General features: G+C 43.0%; 1 protein-coding gene across 5 annotated transcripts in view; it reads right to left on the reverse strand.

Annotated features, from left to right (window-relative positions):
• Positions 1-22,247, reverse strand: part of LOC106571557 (1-phosphatidylinositol 4,5-bisphosphate phosphodiesterase beta-4) — a 131,946-nt gene that overhangs the window by 104,934 nt on the left and 4,765 nt on the right. For all 5 annotated transcript variants that reach the window (XR_006759203.1, XM_014144727.2, XM_014144720.2 and 2 more), the window contains exon 2: positions 20,786-20,831. The gene's annotated coding sequence lies outside the window, so the exon portion shown is untranslated. The remainder of the gene's footprint in view (positions 1-20,785; positions 20,832-22,247) is intronic.

Here is a 22,247-nt window from a genome sequence, read left to right on the forward strand (position 1 = left end):
AAGCCAAGTTAACAAACAGATCACCGACCATTTCGAATCCCACCGTACCTTCTCCGCTATGCAATCTGGTTTCAGAGCTGGTCATGGGTGCACCTCAGCCACGCTAAAGGTCAAAAAAGACATCATAACCGCCATCGATAAGAGACATTACTGTGCAGCTGTATTCATCGACCTGGCCAAGACTTTCGACTCTGTCAATCACCACATTCTTATTGGCAGACTCGACAGCCTTGGTTTCTCAAATGATTGCCTCGCCTGGTTTACCAACTACTTCTCTGATAGAGTTCAGTGTGTCAAATCGGAGGGCCTGTTGTCCGGACCTCTGGCAGTCTCTATGGGTGTGCCACAGGGTTCAATTATCGGGCCGTCTCTCTTCTCTGTATACATCAATGATGTTGCGCTTGCTGCTGGTGATTCTCTGATCCACCTCTATGCAGACGACACCATTCGGTATACTTCTGACCCTTCTTTGGACACTGTACGCTCTCGTTGGTTGGCCCTCGCTTCATACTCGTCGCCAAACCCAGAGAGAAAGAGAGAGAGTCATGGGAAGACTCGTTTTCAGGAAAAGATGGCATTCAAACTGAGCGCCCTGTCTTTGTGATAACTCTAACGAGCATTTAGAGGGGGGTAAAAATGACTATAGTCCTGAACCATTTTTCCAGACTGTAGGTCTACACCACTCTGATGCATATCAAATACTATGACACCTTGCACAAGAACCAAAGCTTGCATGATCAACCAACAAAAAACATCAGCGTGAACAGACTGACGATTCTCTCCCTCTCTCTCTCTCCCTCTCTCTCTCTCTCTCTCTCTCTCCCTCTCTCTCTCTCGGGCCCAGCCAATGTTATTCCAGGTAACATCATCAGAGGGTTGAAGCGTCAGGCAGGCAGCAGAGATTCCTGTTGATTAGTGTAGCAGATAAGAGGTTGGTAATCTCCCTCCCAGTGAACACTAGCGCCCACACACACACATATGCACACACGCTGCTCTGTTCCTGCTGCTGGTAGCTATAGGGACATGTAACTCATCATCAGTCAGCCATGACAGCCCCTCATCTCTACAATCAGTCACAGCCACTGACCCAAAAGCAGCAAAGTAAAATATGCCTGGTTCACATCTAACAGCTGATATAAGGAGAGAGGACAGTTGTAGCAAACGAGTATCATGAAATACATGCACCCAAACCGGGCACACTGAATTTTACTATTCAAACGATTATAACGGTGACCGTGTTCATTTGACTGACAAATAACCTTCAGCCCAAATTCCATGACCATCACAGCCCTAGCACACACACACACGCAGACAAACACACACACACAAAATCGACAACTCAAGAGAGAGGAGGGGAGAAGTAGCCCATGTCTCCAGATAATGACTCTGTCTCCTCACATCTCAGGTGAGGACAGAATGTGTCACATCAGGACGTGTCCTGACAGCAATGCCCTGCTGGGAGTATTGGTTCCTACTCAAACACTGATGGAGAAAGAGGGACACACACACACACACTTTCTGTGCTCTCGTTTTCTCAACTCCCTCTATCCTCCCACTGTAAGGCCAGCTCTGAGGGGACATTATACAAATGATGTGTTCTTATTGAAGTGTGGATCTGAGAAAACCCCGCCCACGACCAGCCCCTCACCCTCCAGGTGCCTCACATAGGATGGCTGGGGTTCTTCTGAGAAGGTCACGGCGGGGTCAGGAGTCCACCATATTGAATATTGCTCTTCTAAAGATAGACTGTGGAGACTGTGGAGAAGGAGTGATCGCTCCTACAGACCATGAGTCACGTGGCCGTGGCTTGCTATATAAAGCAGGCAGACAGGCATCCAGTTACTGTTCGATTGAACATTAGAATAGCCAAAACGAGCGACCTAAGCGACTTTGAGCGTGGTATGATTGCCGGTGCCAGACACACAGGTTTAAGTATCTCAGAAATGGCCCCCCTCCTGGGCTTTTCACCCACGTCAGTGTCTAGGGTTTCCCGAGAATAGTGCAACAAACAAAAAACATGCAGTCAGAGGCAGTCCTGTGGGTAAAAATAGCTTGTTGATGAGAGAGGTCGTGACAAATCCCGGTTCATGTTGCATCATGCTGATGGCAGAGTCAGGATTTGGTGTAAGCAGCATGAGTCCATGGACCCATCCTGCCTGGTGTCAACGGTACAGGCTGGTGGCGGTGGTGTACCGCCGTCCGATCTGTAGCAACTGCGTGATCATATCGCGTCAGCATGTGGAACGTTTCCGACTTGTAGAATCCATGCCCCGAAGAAGTCAGGCTGTTCTGGAGGCAAAGGGGGCTCCGACCCGGTACTAGATGTGTGTACCTAATAAAATGTCCAGTGAGCGTATGTAGTATACTGTATGGTGAGAAATGGGGCTACGTAGTGTTCTAATCTAACATAATGGATGTCATACTCTGACATGTCATGTACAGTATGGTGTAGCCTATATAATGGTGTACACAGTATGGTAAACAGCTGTGAACTAAAAGGGTTCTAATCTCAATACATTCCAACTGCACTATCTAGATGTTATACTGGTACGTGTGTGTGTGTTTGCCAGAGAGTGTTTGTGTGTGTGTGTGTCTGCATTAGGGTCTGTGAACGGTGCATAGAGTGCCTATCTGCTCCGTACATCCTATATTCTTATCACACAAGCTAGAACTCTTACAGTGGTAGTGCTGAAGCACAATGTTCTATCTGCTACTGTGAATGCTTTAAGACTCCTCAGACAGGGTGAGAACAGGTCATAATAGCTCCATTTGAGTCTTAATGAAAGAGAGCGAGGCATGGACAGACGGCAAGACTCTCACACACACACACACCCGCGTGCTGCTACAGGTAACTGCCAAAATAAAGGAAACACCAACATAAAGTGTCTTAATAGGGTGTTGGGTCTCCACGAGCCACCAGAACAGTTTCAATGCAGCTTGGCATACAAGTGTCTGGAACTTCCTGTGTGGAAGCACGTCATGCTTTCAATTAATACAGAACACAAATATAAACGCAATATGTAAAGTGTTGGTTCCAGAGTTCATGAGCTGAAATAGAAAATCCAGGAAATGTTCCATATGCACAAAAAGCTAATTTCTCTCTAATTTTGTGCGCACATTTGTTTACATCCCTGTTAGTGAGCATTTCTCCTTTGCCAAGATAATCCATCCACCTGACAGGTGTGGCATATCAAGAAGCTGATTAAACAGCATGATCATTACACAGGTGCACCTTGTGCTGGGGACAATGAAAGGCCCCTCCAAAATATGCAGTTTTGTCAAACACCACAATGCCACAGATGTCTCAAGTTTTGAGGGACTATAGAAATGTCAACCAGAGCTGTTGCCAGAGAATTGTAGGTTAATTTCTCTACCATAACCCCGACCCCAACGTCATTTTAGAAATGTGCCAATACGTCCAACTAGTCTACCAATCACAGACCACACGTAACTACGCCAGCCCAGGACCGCCACATCCGGCTTCTTCACTTGCGGGATCATCTGAGACCAGCCACCCGGACAACTAATGAAACTGTGGGTTTGCACAACCGAAGGATTTCTGCACAAACTATTAGAATCCGTCTCAGGGAAGCTTATCTGCATGCTCGTCGTCCTCGCCAGGGTCTTGACCTGACTGCAGTTTGCCGCTGTAACCGTCTTCAGTGGGCAAATGCTCACCTTCGATGGCCACTGGCACGCTGGAGAAGTGTGCTCTTCACGGATTAATCCCGGTTTCAACTGTACCGGGCAGAGGGCCCCATTGTGGCAGTGGGGTTAGGGTATGGGCAGGCATAAGCTACGGACAACGAACACAATTGCATTTTATCGATGGCAATTTGACATACATACCGTGATGAGATGCTGAGGCCCATTGTCGTGTCCACCGCCATCACCTCATGTTTCAGCATGATAATGCACGGCCCCATGTCGCAATAATCTGTACACAATTTCTGTAAACTGAAAATGTCCCACTTCTTCCTTGGCGTGTTTACTCACCAGACATGTCACCCATTGAGCACATTTGGGATTGACGTGTAAGACAGTGTGTTCCAGTTCCCGACAATATCCAGTAACTTCACACAGCCATTGAAGAGGAGTGGGACAACATTCCACAGGCCACAATCAACAGCCTGATCAACTCTGTGAAGGAGATGAGTCGTTGCACGAGGCAAATGGTGGTCATACCAGATATTGACTGGTTTTCTGATCCTTTTTTTAAGGTACAGTATCTGTGACCAACAGATGCATATATGTATTCCCAGTCATGTGAAATCCATAGATTAGGACCTAATGAACTTATGTCAATTGACTGATTTCCTAATATGAACTGTAACTCAGTAAAATCTTTGGAATTGTTGCATGCGTTTATATTTTTGTTCAGTGTACTTTCTTTCCCTCATTTACTCGAGTCGCAAAACCATTTTGTCACACCCTGATCGGTTTCACCGGTCTTTGTGCATGTCTCCACCCCCCTCCAGGTGTCGCTCATCTTCCCCATTATCCCCTGTGTATTTATACCTGTGTTCTCTGTTTGTCTGTGGCCAATTCATTTTTGTTTGTAGAACCTACCAGCGTTTTGTTTCCCTGCTACCGCCTATTCCTTGGTGCTGTTTTCTAGTTTCTGACCGTTCTGCCTCCCCTGAGCCTGCCTGTCGTCCTGTACCTTTGCCCCACTACTCTGGATTACCGACCTCTGCCTGACCTGACCCTGAGCCTGTACCTTACACCCTCTCTGGATTATTGACCATGCCTGCCTTGATCTGTCGTTTGCCTGCCCCTGTTTGAGGAATAAACGTTTGTTTCTTCAACACTGTCTGCACCTGGGTCATACCTTAAAACGTTATAAATTTAATATAACATTGGGAATGACAATTTCATGTGTACAACATCTAAAGAACTTCATCACTATACTAAGAGCTTTGCCATTTCTAAAAGGACATTTTTGGGGGCTTTGTTAATGTTTTTTCAGCTCCCGCCCCCCATTCTACACAACGAGGATGAGGAAGTGATTTGCTGTTTGGGATATGTTTAGCAAAAACTAGTGAAATCACAAAAACGCTGTCTGGACCCTTCCATAACCTTCAACTTACATAACAAATAAATCATAATTTTGACTGCTCATTAATAAAATGTTGCATTACTCTGCCATTTTTTAAAGTCATCCCCCCATCCTTGACTTTTCCAAAATAAGTCTATACAGCACACTGTCATTGTTAGAATCTTAATATCACAAACAGAACTGGAGTTATAAACAGTTATGAGGTCATGTCATTTTTAGAATGCTTTTCCGACATTGCCCCTACCTCTCCCAATAGTAGGGCCAGCTCCGCTCCTTCTCCCGACAGTCCTTCTCCCGACATGAATGTGCCATGCCCAGTTGATAATCACCTCAATAATTGCCTCGAAACTGAACCTAAACCATACCGAAACTAATTTCACACATATAACAACAGATTAAATCAATTAAAAAGTATGATGGGGGAGAAAGGGAAAGAATGGGTGAGTTGATGAGCGAGGGGAAGCGAACAACGCAGAATTCTGAATAACCTACACCTACGAGGCCTAAGTGCAAAAAAGCCAGAACGGTGCGCACTGAACAGGAGCCTGCGCCACTACCAATTGAAGCAGTGGGACAGGAGAGAGGAAGGGACGGCACCATTTAGATAGAACAAGTCGGTGACAATGCTACGGGCCGATTAGCAGCACAAAATGTCATCACTGAGAGGGCAAGCCCTACATCTCAAGCATAAAACAACATCAGCAATGCACTCACCAGCTTTCGTTGTTTATGGACATGAAAATGCTACAGCATTCAGAACCTGTGGCTAAGGTGCACACAGAGCAAGGAGACACTGCCTGGGATCTGTCTGTTGATTGCTGGAAACATTCATTTCAATCCTGTATTTCCGTGGAGCATTCGGTGGAAAGAGCATGTATATGGAGAGTTTCTGGTCAGATATATATGGAATACTTTTCTTTGGAGATGTCACAGGATCGCGTCAGAGAGCTCATGCGTTACCACCATTTACACGAAATAAAACAGACAAATTCGCCATGGTATCCGACATAAATAATTTACTATTTTTGACTGCTGTCATATCAACACTTAAGTATTTTATCAAGCACACTTGTGGCTTATAATGATGTTGAGGCTACTGATGTTTTCAGAATTTGACCACGCATCTTGCTGACCGTGCGTCTAGGAGGTTGGGGTATTTTTTTTTTTACGTTTGTCGTTATAAAAATAAACTGTTACTGTGTTCCAACGCATACAGTTTATTTTTTTATAGTTGTAACAAAGGCACTCCACCAATAACATTGATAGAACAATTGTTTTAAACTTTTTTTTTTAACATATAGCCTACAGTAACAAACTAATGAAAATGCTATTGTGTTATTTGAAATACAATTAAAATCGTATTTTAAAATGTTACATTAGACCTTCATAAACACAACCAAATTATTATTTTTGCAATAGCACATAGGAAATGTATGAATTACACTGTTAGAATGTTGCTGTCAAAATGACTACTCATTAGCTTGAACAGGGATCCCTCAAGGACCAGCGGTTTTAGTGTTAATGAAGTCATATAAAGACGACGAACACGATGAGTGAGAAGAGAGAGAGAACGAGGAGAGGGAGGGAGAGAGAGAGAGAAAAGGTGAGAGAAAGAGATATAAAAAGAAAAGAGACTGAGGAAAAGAGAGAGAGAGATGAAGAGAAAGAGAGCTTGATAGAGAGATCTCCAGGTGTGTGTGTGTGTGTGTGTGTGTGTGTGTGTGTGTGTAAAAAAAAAAGAGAGATCAGATGAATCTCTGTCCCTGAAGGACTGGTGGAAGGCTGCCTCTTAACGAGGTCTGGGGCTCTCTGTCTAATCACACACACACACACACACACACACACACACACACACACACACACACACACACACACACACACACACACACACACACACACACACACACACACACACACACACACACACAACCCCCTCCGCTCTCTAATTAGTAGATTCCATTAGTGTGCAAGGAGTCAGGTCTGGTAAGGGGTTACTGTCACAAGGACCTGTTTGGTAACACTTTATCTAACACTCCTTCCTGGTTCACTGCATTGGCTTCATTTTAGACACCTTGTTTCAGCTGGTATTTTGTGAATAGAATATTGGTAACGAGTACGCTACAACTATTAGCATCGATTGCTTAGCGTTTCCATAACTCCCTTTACATCATCTCTTAATCCACCTGGGCTCTACCACTACTAGTTACCACTGCCATGCACACACACACACAAAGACACACGTGCACAAAGAGAGAGAGAGATGTTTAGAAGCTGGGTTCTTTTCTCTGGCTAATTTGCATGGGGGTGGTTCCAATGCTTGGAAATACATTGTGTAAATCAGTGTGTGGGTGAATGTTTGCGTGTGTGTGTTGTAGGAAAGAATAAGGGGGTCCATGGTTACCTTTGCTAGTAAACAACTTCCTCCTCTGTAATTGCACTGCTGCCAATGTGTTACTCAGCATGTGTGCGTACCTCCCGGTCTGAAAACACTGCTGTGTACTGTATTTGTGAGCAATGTGTGTGTGGTGTGTGTGTGTCTGGCGCTCTAATTGTGCTGCTGTGTGCGTGTTAGTGTGTGTGTGTGTCATCCCCTCCATTAGGTGGGCTCCTGAGGGTCTCTAATAAGGCTGGGCTTGTTACTGCTCTGCCTTATCATTCTTCTAGTCTGATTTCTTTTTTTAAAACAGCGTATTCTCCTTGTCAAATACTGCATGTCAAGATAAGATTTACTATGCCCTCAATTCAATTTAAGTTCTCATGGCATGTTGGTAAACGCTGTGTATTAATCGTATAATTTCTCATGATATCGATGTCATGTTTCAAGTAGCCCTAGTGCACGTAAATGAAAAGACGCAGTAGCACGTAAATAACTGGAAACCTTTGGCATATGTCTGGCTTTGGTTCCGGTCCAACATCATACTAATCGAGACTAAGGGCCACAATGACAAACAGAGCTTTTTTATGTTTCCATGTTCTGTTTGTTTGTGTATCAGTCTTATAGAACATTTCCATTACACAAGGTATCATATACTAATGGATCGATCCAACTAATGAGGGCCTTTTGCATCCCTTTGACATTTCAAGTCGAAATTGTGCGCCAATATTGAATTGAAATAAAAAAGCTTGTTATATTAAACAAAGTGCCTTTTAATATAGACCACATGGGCTGTGTTCACACAGGTGGCCCAATTCCTCATTTGTTCCACTAATTGGTCTTTTGACCAATCAGAGCAGATCTGATTGAAACGATCAATTAGTGAGAAAAAAAAAAAAAAGATCAGAATTGGGGCCGAATTCAATCAATCTGATGTTCAATATGAATAAAGACTTTCTAAAGTGCCAAAATTCTCTGTTCATCCGCTGTGACTTCTAGGAAGATATTAACACCCTTAACCCAAACATTTCATCATTATAAAGCCCCAGTTATTTTGTTGCCTTGACAAAGTCAATTCTGAAGATTATTATTTACTTAATGTGATGAGAGATTCATTTACATCTGTCCCCCATTTTAAGGTCAACCCTGTTACATGAACGGAGCTCTTGTTTTTCAAACGAAACACTGAAGATCTAATAGTCAAATCATAGTGTAAAAGCAGGTGAGCTGGTTCCACTCTTTGTGGCCATTTTCTGGACTTTTTGTGGTGGAAAACCACATAAAAGCAGAAGACAAAATGTCCATCTCGCGTGGACTAATAAAGTATATCTTATATTTACATCGTTTTGATGCAGTAAATACAGGCACTACCAGAAGATATGATAGATAACCGATAGCATCTACAAGTTTGTCTAACTAGCGTGAGTCTGTAGGGGAGAGAGGGGTAAATTGAGCCAAAGGGTTAGTTGAGCCTCCCCTTGTTTCTAGGAAGCCATACACAGAATCAATTATTTGACTAAATATTTAGTAAGAGGTCATCATTTCATGGAGTCTGTGAAGGACGAAACCACATGGAGGAAGTGGTAAGCAAGTTAGTTCCAAGAAACAGATTTTCACAAAGTCAAATGAATTTAATGCGTAAAGAGGTTTCACGATGCTTGTATCTCAACCAATGTAGATCGTTTTAAGATTGCATTGTACATCAGTTGGGATCTCTAGAAGCTAAAATATGAGGTCCTAAACCTAGCATGAAAGTGCATCCTTGCACTTGAAAGTAGCTGTGTGGGTTAATATAGACTAAATGTTTGCCTTGGGGTAACTTGAGACAATGGCCACTATACCCAATACAAATTATGATTACATTTTGTCCGTTTTATGCATAATATGCATAGTATTTTTGCAATATGTCAAGATAGTGCATTTTATTGTTACAGAGCAGACATACAAACATAAAACAAGCAGCGGTCTAGACCCCCTTGAGGTTCTTAAAAAAGTAGCCAATGAAGTGAGAGCAGGGAAGTCCATTGGAGCAGCAGCAAAGGATGAACAAATAAACAGAATGACACTGAAGAGGTACGTTGACAAAATTGTTTTTTTTTTTTAAACGTGTAATTGTGTGAAAGAGTAGCAGATGCACACAAAGTCTTAAACTGGTCAAGAAAACTGGTCAAGAAATAGAAGGGGAAGTGATATTGAACAGAGAGATCTATTTCTGAATGTAGGCATGCATTTAAAGACACAATACACCACAACCCCATTCCATGAATTAAACTTTGACCTACCATCACCCACTGTCACAGGACACCACCACCCACTTACCCCAAGGTGGCTCAATTTACTCTGTCACTTTGCTTAACTTACCACATACCCGGGGTAAGTTGTGCCAAGAGGCTACTTTTTTTGGGGGGGACAAGCTATGTTTTCAAAACTGTTTTCAAAACTGTCGTGTTTACTTAAATTCTGATTAATTCCATGGATACACAACATCCTGAAATATATCTACATATCTTTGTTAGAAAGAATATAATATTTCCCTTGATGTAGTGATGCTGAATGTAAAGAATTGCTAAACTGACCCCACTCTGTCCTATGGCTACAATCTCTCTCTCCCCATCCTGTTTCACAGACACCACCCCCGCCACTCCCCCTCCACGCCCTGTAGCAGCAACAAGCAGGGAGGATGGCCTCTCCCGAGTCGCGCAGGCTACGCAGCATGAAAGTGCTGAAGAACATGCATTTCCACTGTCCGGATACCGGAAAAAAATGCATGATTTATTTGAATACTGCAATTACTTAAAATGCCCTTCCCTAGTGTCCATGTGTCTTCTGAAGCAGCCAACCACAGCCCCCCCTCTCCCCCCCCCTCTCTCCTTAGAATGAGAGAAGCCCTGGTGAAAGAGGGAAAAGGAAGAGGCTGAATTCCTCCAGTTTATCTAGTCATCTGATCTGGGCAGCCAGTCATGTGTTAGAGCAGCATTCAGACTAAGAGGGAAATCTGGTTTCAAAGTAACTGTCCAGTGAAAATCAGACTTTTTAAAGTTAATATTCTGCTAACTCATACCCAAATAATGTTGTTGACTCATCCTATACTCGTATTTCTGGCTAAAGCATACATTTAAGAAAAACAACATCAAAAATCACCTCATTCTTGTATTTCAAACCGTTTTTAAAAATGTTTTTTTTGGGCTGAGAAGTCTCTATGCCTCAATGACTGAGCTGGCTAATCAGCTGTTTGTTTATTTGTAATTCATATTTTTATTGACCAGTACATGCCCACAATATTCTAAATTGTTGGGATACACTAACACCATTCAAACACACAAAATCAGCTTTTTAACACTTTTGGGGGGGGCCTAATTCATAAAATCTGGAAACACCCTGTTCCCCTCTCTATTTTCCTCACTCTCCTCTACGCCATTCCTATTCACGTCTATCTTCTTCCCAGACATTCCTCTTCCACAATGCTTCTATTCTTTAAGATGGGTGCCTCACTCTTTCCCTTTTTTTCCCTCTCTTCCTCTCTCTGCCCACCTTACAACTCTTTCGGAGAAATCTACAGTTGAAGTCGGAAGTTAACATACACCTTAGCCAAATTCATTTAAACTCAGTTTCTGACATTCCTGACATTTAATCCTAGTAAAAGTTCCCTGTTTTAGGTCAGTTAGGATCACTACTTTATTTTAAGAATGTGAAATGTCAGAATATAGTAGAGAGAATTATTTATTTCAGCTTTTATTTCTTTCATCACATTCACAGTGGGTCAGGAGTTTACATACACTCAATTAGTATTTCGTAGCATTGCCTTTAAATTGTTCAACTTAGGTCAAATGTGTCAGGTTCCACAAGCTTCCCACAATATGTTGGGTGAATTTTGGCCCATTCCTCCTGACAGAGCTGGTGTAACTGAGTCAGGTTTGTAGGCCTCCTTGCTCGCACACGCTTTTTAAGTTCTGCCCACAAATGTTCTGTAGGATTGAGGTCAGGGCTTTGTGATGGCCACTCCAATACCTTGACATTGTTGTCCTTAAGCCATTTTGCCACAACTTTGGAAGTATGCTTGGGGTCATTGTCCATTTGGAAGACCCAATTGCTACCAAGCTTTAACTTCCTGACTGATGTCTTGAGATGTTGCTTCAATATATCCACATAATTTTCCATCCTCATGATGCCATCTATTTTGTGAAATGCACCAGTCCCTCCTGCAGCAAAGCACCCCCACAACATGATGCTGCCAGCCCTATGCTTCACAGTTGGGAAGGTGTTCTTCGGCTTGCAAGCCTCCCCCTTTTTCCTCCAAACATAATGATGGTCATTATGGCCAAAAGGTTCTATTTTTGTTTCATCAGACCAGAGGACATTTCTCCAAAAAGCATGATCTTTGTCCCCATGTGCAGTTGCAAACCGTAGTCTGGCTTTTTTATGGCGCTTTTGGAGCAGTGACTTCTTCCTTGCTGAGCGGCCTTTCAGGTTATGTCGATATAGGAATTGTTTTACTGTGGATATAGATACTTTTGTACATGTTTCCTCCAGCATCTTCACAAGGTCCTTTGCTATTGTTCTGGGATTGAGTTGCACTTTTCGCACCAAAGTAAAGTAAAGTTCATCTCTAGGAAACAGAACGTGCCTCCTTCCTGAGCGGTATGACGGCTGCGTGGTCCCATGGTGTTTATACTTGCGTACTATTGTTTGTACAGATGAACGTGATACCTTCAGGCGTTTGGAAATTGCTCCCAAGGATGAACCAAAGTTGTGGAGGTCTACAATCTTTTTTCTGAGGTCTTGGCTGATTTCTTTTGAGTTTCCCATGATGTCAAGCAAAGAGGCACTGAGTTTGAAGGTAGGCCTTGAAATACATCCACAGGTACACCTCCAATTGACTCAAATTATGTCAATTAGCCTATCAGAAGCTTCTAAAGCCATGACATCATTTTCTGGAATTTTCCAAGCTGTTTAAAGGCACAGTCAACTTAGTGTATGTAAACTCCTGACTCACTGGAATTGTGATAGAGTGAATTATAAGTGAAATAATCTGTATGTAAACAATTCTTGGAAAAATGACTTGTGTCATGCACAAAGTAGATGTCCTAACCGACTTGTCAAAACTATAGTTTGTTAACAAGAAATTTGTGGAGTGGTTGAAAAACTAGTTTTAATGACTCCAACCTAAGTGTATGTAAACTTCTGACTTCAACTATATATTAGCAGCAGTCTCAGTGTTTAGGCTCTTAACTATGGGGCCTTACCAGGAGAGAACGATTGCCCCCTTCCATTGAAGCCACGGAAGTTCAAGGCCGACAGCGGTACTGCAGGCATTGTTAGCAGAAAACAGGGTCCCTCATTATAGTTAATGAAAAAATGTAAATCTTCGTGGTCAATCTAAAAAATATGGTTTGAAGACAATCATGCTACCAATTATTGCTTCTAATACACCAGATGTAAGTCTGAATAAACAGCGCCGGAGGGGATGGCTGACGTTTTACTGGCTCCTATCAAACTATTTAAAAAAATAAGCATTATTTGTAACTCATTTTGTTTATAATGTTGATGCTACCATCTCTTATGACCGAAAAGAGCTTCTGGACATCAGAACAGCGATTACTCACCTCGAACTGGACAAAGATTTTTGTTGTGACAAGTCCCAAATCCCCGTCATCCTCGTGAAGAAAAGACAGAGAAAAAGGGTGAGGAGGGCGGGGTGCCATGTAAGAATTTGCAGACGAGTATGCATACCAGCACTACACTCCGTATTATTGGCCGTATTATGCTTCTCCTTGCATCGGCAGAACAGAGCAGCTACGTCTGGTAAGACGAGGGGCGGGGGTGTGTGTCTATTTGTCAATAACTGCTGGTGCGCGATGTCTAATATTAAAGAAGTCTCGAGGTATTGCTCGCCTGAGGTAGAATACCTCATGATAAGCTGTAGACCACACTATCTAACAAGAGAGTTCTCATCTATATTATTCGTAGACTTCTACTTACCACCACAAACCAATGCTGGCACTAAGACCGCACTCAACAAGCTGTTTAAGACCATAAGCAAACAAGAAAATACTCATCCAGAAGTGGCGCTCCTAGTGGCCAGGGACTTTAATGCAGGCAAACTTAAATCCGCTTTACCTCATTTCTACCAGCATGTCACATGTGCAACCAGAGGGAGAAAAAATTAAAATAAAATTAAAAAAAAAAAAAAAAAACTCTTGACCACCTTTACTCCACACACAGAGACGCATACAAAGCTCTCCCTTCATTTGGCAAATCTGACCATAATTCTATCCTCCTGATTCCTGCTTACAAGCAAAAACTAAAGCAGGAAGTACCAGTGACTCACTCAATACGAAAGTGGTCAGATGCCGCGGATGCTACGCTACAGGACTAATTTGCTAGCACAGACTGGAATATGTTCCGGGATTCATCTAATGGCATGGAGGAGTATATCACCTCAGTCAACTTCATCAATAAGTGCATCGACGACGTCGTCCCCACAGTGACTGTACGCACACTACCGTTCAAAAGTTTGGGGCCACATAGAAATGTCCTTGTTTTTGAAAGAAAAGCAAAAAAAATTGTGCATTAAAATAACATCACATTGATCAGAAATACAGTGTAGACATTGTTAATGTTGTAAATCACTATTGTAGCTGGAAAAAGCTGATTTTTTTTAATGGAATATCTACATAGGCGTGCAGAGGCCCATAATCAGCAACCATCACTCCTGTGTTCCAATGGCACATTGTGTTAGCTAATCCAAGTTGATCATTTTAAAAGGCTAATTTATCATTAGAAAACCCTTTTTCAATTATGTTAGCACAGCTGAAAACTGTTGTTCTGATTAAAGAAGCAATAAAACTGGCCTTCTTTAGACTAGTTGAGTATCTGGGCACCAGCTGTTCTGGACGAATGTGTTATCACGCTCTCCGTAGCTGGTGTGAGCAAGACCTTTAAACAAGTCAACATTCACAAAGCCGCAGGGCCAGACGGATTACCAGGACGGGTACTCAAAGCATGCGCGGACCAACTGGCATGTGTCTTCACTGACATTTTCAACCTCTCCCTGACCGAGTCTGTAATACCTACATGTTTCAAACAGACCACCATAGTCCCTGTGCCCAAGAAAACTAAGGTAACCTGCCTAAATGACTACCGCCCCGTAGCACTCACCTCGGTAGCCATGAAGTGTTTTGAAAGGCTGGTCATGGCTCACATCAACACCATCATGCCGGAAACCCTAGGCCCACTCCAATTTGCATACCGCCCCAACAGATCCACAGATGACGCAATCTCAATCGCACTCCACACTGCCCTTTCCCACCTGGACAAGTGAGAATGCTGTTCATTGACTACAGCTCAGCGTTCAACACCGTAGTGCCCACGAAGCTCATCACTAAGCTAAGGACCCTGGGACTAAACACCTCTCTCTGCAACTGGATCCTGGACTTCCTGATGGGCCACCCCCAGGTGGTAAGGGTAGGCAACAACACATCTACCACGCGAATCCTCAACACTGGGGCCCCTCAGGGGTGTGTGATTAGTCCCCTCCTGTACTCTCTGTTCACCCAAGACTTTGTGGCCAAGCATGACTCCAACACCATCATTAAGTTTGCTGACGACACAACAGTGGTAGGCCTGCTCACCGACAACGATGAGACAGCCTATAGGGAGGAGGTCAGAGACTGCCAGGACAAAAATCTCTACCTCAATGTGAGCAAGACAAAGCAGCTGAAAGTGGACTATAGGAAAAGGAGGGCCGAACAGGCCCCCATTAATATCGACAGGGTTGAAGTGGAGTGGGTTGAGAGTTTCAAGTTCCTTGTTGTCCACATCACCAATGTACTATCATGGTCCAAACACACCAAGACAGTTCTGAAGACGGCACGACCTCACCTTTCCCCTCAGGAGACTGAAAAGATTTGGCATGGGTCCCCAGATCCTCAAAAAGTTCTACAGCTGCACCATCGAGAGCATCTTGACCGGTGGCATCACCAACCGGTATGATAACTGCTCGGCATCTGACCGTAAGGCGCTACAGAGGGTAGTGCATACGGCCCACTACATCACTGGGGCCAAGCTTCCTGACATCCAGGACCTATATACTAGGCGGTGTCAGAGGTGTGACTGCTATGACTGGCTGAGATAATGGATGGGCTGGACATGAAGAGAGATGAGTTTGGATTGGTCTGCCATGTAGCACGCTTCAGTATGTGTAGGTAATCCTTTCTAATGCATATTTTTTGAAAGATGTCACGAAGAACTGCAAAAATGTTGCTCTCGACTTTCTGTAGGACCGAGTTCTTGAAATCAGTGGAATGCCCGGTGGAAGCAGAGTATGACAGCTAAGGAGATGGAGAAAATTCTCCCGTTTGATTTCAAATATGCGGAGGGAGTCAAAAATAGAACACACAGAAGGATTTGATATAGTGTGTGTTTACCAGAGACGGTAATGTAAAGAACATCACCAGCACCAAAGTCAAATTAGGATATAACGTTAGGCCAACGAGACAGTGTCCAAGTTCTAAAATTCTCAGGTAGAAACCCCTGCTTTTATATCGTCACACTCACAACCGTATAAGCTATTTTCTGTAATTAGCTTGCCATTCAGTTGTAAATAATTATCTTGTTGTGAGTTTATTTTCGGTGTAATAATGAATACAAATTAGCTAAAGTTAAGACATTGTCAGCTATATGACATGGGCATTTTTTGAACTGGCTAGCCAGCTAAATTAAGGTTAGCTCGCCAGCTAACAAGCTAGAAACTAACGAAAACATTGTTTAGAAAGTTGCTTTAAGTTGCCTGGTTTGCTAGACTGACATATACTAAATTCATTTTTTAAACATATGGGTTTATTGGTGTTAAAATACACCAGATAAGCTATTTTGGACCACCAGGCTACTGATGTCATGCATGTGAATCCTTAAAGAGATGGGTGGGGCTCAGGCTTCAGAGGGTGTGAACGATGCTGAATGGGTGTAGACAAAGAAGAGCTCTCCAGTAGGTGTACCAAAACATTCAAGGGCCATTTTCTCAAAAGTGGAGTTACAAGTTTATCAACTTTCAAAGCAGAATTACTTTCGCATTGTTCCTCAACTGTAGTGTATGATACCATTTTCTAGCTCCGAGTCTCTACTTTTATCCAATGTAAAAAAAACAATTTAAAATGTTGCTACATAAGACCGAATCGAGCCTGTCTGTCACATAGTCATTGGGCATTACCTTGGAATCATAAGGAGCTGTGTGTTTGTGTGTGTTATGTTATGTTATAGTAAGCTGTACTACAGTAAACTGTGTGACGTGTTACAGTGTTTTGTAACATTCTCAGTGTGTCAGTGTCATAACACTGAGGGTAATAATAGCTATCCTGGAGAGGACACACAGGAGAGGAGGAGACACGTTCTGCATTCTGGAACGAAGGTCGTCAGTTTAATTGGAAGTGCAAATTGCGTTCACATGTAGAGAACCCCACAGTGGATTGAGGCACGGGTGGAGAAGCAATGTGAGCAGCGAGATGCGTGTGTGTCTGTCCTCCAACCTGAGGTAATTTCACAGCTAAGGGGATGTTACCTGATGTTGAGGCGACAAGATCATTTGGACAAATATTTGATTTAAAGGAGCGATATTGACTTGTCAATACGTGCTAACACCAGACAGACATCTGTTGGAGGGACAGAGACGTCTTTCCTTCCATCGCCATCTTTTCCCCCACTTTCTCCCTCTCTCCTTTTGCTTGTGGAGGATCGGATGTTCTCTATTCTCTCTCTCTCTCTTTCCATTCTCCCTCTGGACACACACACACAGTATGATTCCTCTGCTGCTGAGTGACAGGGTGTGTTCCGGTCGTAACCCCACAGTAGCCCACTTCATTCACACACACACACACGCACACTCCATAATTATGTCACACAGCCTTTCAGGATCAATAAAGTGTGCGACTGTATAAAAGAAACACACACACACACAGGCAACAACTCAGGCAGTCACACAGGCTGCTCATCAATGAGTGATGATGGAGAATGTTCTGAGTGCATTTCACATCATTCATACGTGGGAAACTCTAATAGAAATTAGACCTACACGTCCATCATTCAACCCAACCAGCGACATCACATCATTCAACGCAGCAGTAGATTCTCAGTGACTTCCAGCTCTCTCCATGTCTCATCGGCTGAGGCCGGAATTCAAACAAACTCAGATAAATGACCCATCTATATTATAATAATGTAAAGCTCTCAGGTGCGGGAGGATCTCCTCCTACAATTTTGCAACAATTTTCTTAATTTTAGGCAAAAGAAATGCGTGTCATCGTCTTACATCCGTCTGTCCACTTTATATTCCGTAAATTGACTACATTACCCATAATGCTCATTGACTAGACCTTCCCAAATTATCATGGCAATTATGCATCACAATAGCTGGCTAATACTATTCTATGCAACATGCAGCAATCCACGGTAGGCCTATAGAAGGTACAGTATCAGCTGCAATTATAGTCTATGGCGGGCCCGTGCTTAAAATCTTCAGTGGCATATCTCACCTCTGGCCTGCTGGCCCCCCTACCTCTGCGGAAGCACAGTTCCCGCTCAGCCCAGTCAAAACTGTTCGCTGCCCTGGCACCCCAATGGTGGAACAAGCTCCCTCACGACGCCAGGACAGCGGAGTCAATCACCACCTTCCGTAGACACCTGAAACCCCACCTCTTTAAGGAATACCTGGGATAGGATATAGTAATCCTTCTAACCCCCCCCCCCCCCAAAAAAAAGATATAGATGTACTATTGTAAAGTGGTTGTTCCACTGGATATCATAAGGTGAATGCACCAATTTGTAAGTCGCTCTGGATAAGAGCGTCTGCTAAATGACGTAAAATGTAAACGTAAAATGACCCGTTGCCCCGTTTTCCTCAACTCAAAGCATAGGCAACAAACGTGAGCTGGTAGACTAGTCAGCCTGCACTGGAGAGGTGGATGTTTGGCGAGCGCAACTTTTGGAGAGAGGAGGGTCTCAGCTTTCTGTAGGTATGACATTTATTTCCCAACTCTCAATATTTACCGTTTTAACACCAAAGTATCTCAGAGACATAGTTTATGGAGCGTGGGATACGCAAAACTGGCATTCGAAGTGATCGCATATGCCTTTATAGAGGCGCCGTCCTATGCTGCAAAGCATTTTAGGACAATACATTTACTGTTAGATGAATAAGTTACACGACTAACAATCAGGAAATTAGATTTAGCGATCTAGCTAATGAGTTTTGATATGCCACTTCCTCAGATGGTGAATTAGCCCCAAGGCAATTAGCCGATAAATATTTGTACACAAAAAAGGATGTAAGCAAATTCATCTCTGTTGAGCAAAATAAATATCACATTCTGGAGCCCTATTTCGACTGTAAAATTATAGCAACAATGCCTAATTGTCTACCCAAAATTCATGCCAATCACTGGTATAAGTGTTGCACATCATCAGTCCTGCTTAGACATGTTGATTAAAGTTGCATTATGTAGAAATCGCTCTGCCGTTTCCTGGTTGCTAAAACTCTTAATAGTTTGCCTAAAAAAATGTTATAGTATAGTGTAGAGAATCATGTACCATCTAAACTGCTGTGAAATATATTTTCCATAACCAAAAATATAGTTGTTTTAGCTGTTTGAAGCTGGTGTACAAGACGCAAAAACTAAATTTACGATCGTTTGGCCGGGCTAGGCTGTCATTGTAAATAAGAGACCTGAAAAAAAGCTGTGTAGCGACGCTCCCCATACAACCTGACAGAGCTTGAGAGGATCTGCAGAGAAGAATGGGAGGAACTCCCCAAATACAGGTGTACCAAGCTTGTAGCGTCATACCCAAGAAGACTTTAGGCTGTAATCGCTGCCAAAGGTGCTTCAACAAAGTACTGAGTAAAGGGTCTGAATGTTTATGTAAAAATTTGCTTTGTCATTATGGGGTATTGTGTGTAGATTGATGAGGGAAAAAAATACATTTAATCAATTTCAGAATAAAGTAACAAAATGTGGAAAAAGTCAAGGGGTCAGAATACTTCCCGAATGCACAGCATGTTTTGTGTTTGTTTGAAATGTGGCCTGAATCTCTGGTGAATGCAGAAGACTGCACCAAGCTAAGGTAGTGAACGAATGTCAACTCACAGTTAAAAATAGGAACAAACCCTGATATCAATTTCCTATTAAAAAAACAGAACATTTCCCTTTTAAAAAGTAGGAAGCTGGAGATAGTATGTTCACAAAACATCTGGTCTACAATGGCTACTGTATAATGTTGTTTCCTAGGAGTGTGCCGACATGGCCACACTTGTATTCGCAATCGTATCCGTAAGTTGACATCTTAATAGTCGGATAAGATGAGACTCGTGATTAAAAAAGAATTGAAGTGTTTTAATATGCCTAAATAAATGTTGGCAAAATACCTCACTGCACATACTCACTGCAAAAAAGCTGCAGATTAAAGAGCAGTGCACGGAGAGGTGTGTGTGTGTGTGTGTGTGTGTGTGTGTGTGTGTGTGTCCTCAAGTTTGCTGTCACTCAGTCAGAATGCGCATCAGCGTTTCATTATTTTGCCCTACCCTTGGCCCGCTTGTTAGATATTATACACATCGATAGCAAACATCCTCGCCATATGATTTATCATAATAGAAAGCTGCAGCAATCTAAATGATTAGACCGAAAACACGCGAGGAAAGGTGATTGGGTGAAATTATGAAGAGAAGTGGACAGAGAAATACAGCTTCACTCTATCCAATCAGAGCAGCAGGATCAACGTATAGCCAGCCCTTCTCTTTACAGCCAGGCAAACTAGCCAGTTGAGTTATTCAGACCACGTAAAACCTTGCACATGACTTGACTAAAAGACAGTGCATTATGGTTTAGTAACTCTGTGACTGAATGACATGAGAAAGATGCTTCCTGGCACCCGAAAATTACTTTTTTCCGATCGTGGATAATTACAGCAACAACAAAAAAAGACTTGGATCATAATGGCATCCAGAAAATTGCCTATATCCGTTATGATACTCGTTTTGTCCGACTACTCGGCACACCCTATTGTTTACCCATAGTCTGTTTCCACTCCTCCCATATTCAACAGTACCGAGAAGACAAGATCACCTGCTCATACATGTAGACTATAGATTACATAGGACACGTATCTCTGTCATTCAGGGCAACATTTCTATTAACCCAAAAAACGGCCCTTGCACAAAAAGGCGTCATCTAACAGTATGTGTGTTTAATACGCAAGGGCAGAGGGAGATCTAGAAAGACAACCACAATGACTAAGTGTAACAAACAACCATTGGTTTCACCGATAACACCAAGAGGTATTAGGTCGAAAATAAGTTTTCAACTTACCAATTCAGCATGAAGTAACTTCAGTGGGTGAAACTCATATCTTGGCCTGTGAGGTCAGAGAAGGGAAAATGTAATAACAAGTCAGTGGCTAAAAGCTCTGGAGATTAGGATCCTTCCCTGAAACCAGTAAATGCTTAAAACTATGGACATGAACCTCGCAGACGGACTGGAGACAGACACAGGCGCGCACACACACACCACCATGGAGGCTTGGGAAGAGAGGGCTGGCATGTCCAATGTCTCGCTATAACAATAAAGCTGAACGATGTGACTCATAATGTGTTCAAACAAACAATGGAGCTGTTCTTTATTACATCGACTAATGTTCAGAGAGTGTGTGTGAGTGTATACAGTATATATGTATGTGTGTGTTTGCGTGTGTGTGTGTGTGTGTGCGCGCTGGGCTACACAGTCTTTCCCAGACCTTACACAGCAGGTCCATTTTTGTTGATAGATGGATCACTGCAACATGGCTGAGAAGAGGACGAGAGGACCGGACGGGAGGAAAACATGATACCTCAGTCAAAACAACGGATGGAAATGGTAATATGGAGTCAGATGGCTGACCTAGAGCAGACAGCGCTGAGAAAATGCACACCAAGGTTTCAGCATGCCTCCCCTCAGATAGCCTTCCCTGTGGCTCAGTTGGTAGAGCATGGTGTTTGCAACGCCAGCGTTGTGGGTTCGATTCCCACGGGGGGCCAGTACGAAGAAAAAAATACAAAAAAAAAAGATATGAAATGTATGCATTCACTACTGTAAGTCGTTCTGGATAAGAGCATCTGCTAAATGACTAAAATGTAATGGAGGTGAAAGAATGCTGGGTGATGTGGTCAGGAAACCGTGTGTGAAAAGAGAACGAGAGAGAGACTATGTATGTGTCCTAGGTAGAAGCTGATTTCTTTTGTCTCCAATTTTGGCCATTCTGAAATTTGCACAGTATTTTCTGTCTACAAATATATTTCACCCCACTGTTTCCCTGACCCTGGTGTTCAAGGGGACAACCACAGGTCAACTGAAGTCAGGAGCTGTCATCTGTCCCATTGCAACTCCACCAGATGATCAGGTGTTGGACTGACAGATGCAAGGTTGCTGGTTCGAGTCCCACTTGGTTTACCTAAATGTTCAGCAATATAATGTTGGTTACCTCACCAGTATCAAAACAAACAACCCCACGAAGGAAGACCCAAACACAAACAAACACAAGTACCACTTACAGTATGAAGCGGGCATGACCATGATACCACTACCAACATCTCCAAACACAACAAACCTTGGCCTGTGTGAGTGTGCGTGTGTTTCTGATATAAATCTCCACTGGCAGACCAATAGAGCTAGGAGACAGCAGCATGCAGCAGGCCTGAATACCAGCCAACATCCACATTATAGCAACACTCAACATCCTCACACATAAAATACAGTTGAAGTCGGAAGTTTTCATACACCCTAGCCAAATACATTT

The sequence above is a fragment of the Salmo salar genome, chromosome ssa15, assembly GCF_905237065.1.
Source record: "Salmo salar chromosome ssa15, Ssal_v3.1, whole genome shotgun sequence".
Taxonomy (NCBI): domain Eukaryota; kingdom Metazoa; phylum Chordata; class Actinopteri; order Salmoniformes; family Salmonidae; genus Salmo; species Salmo salar.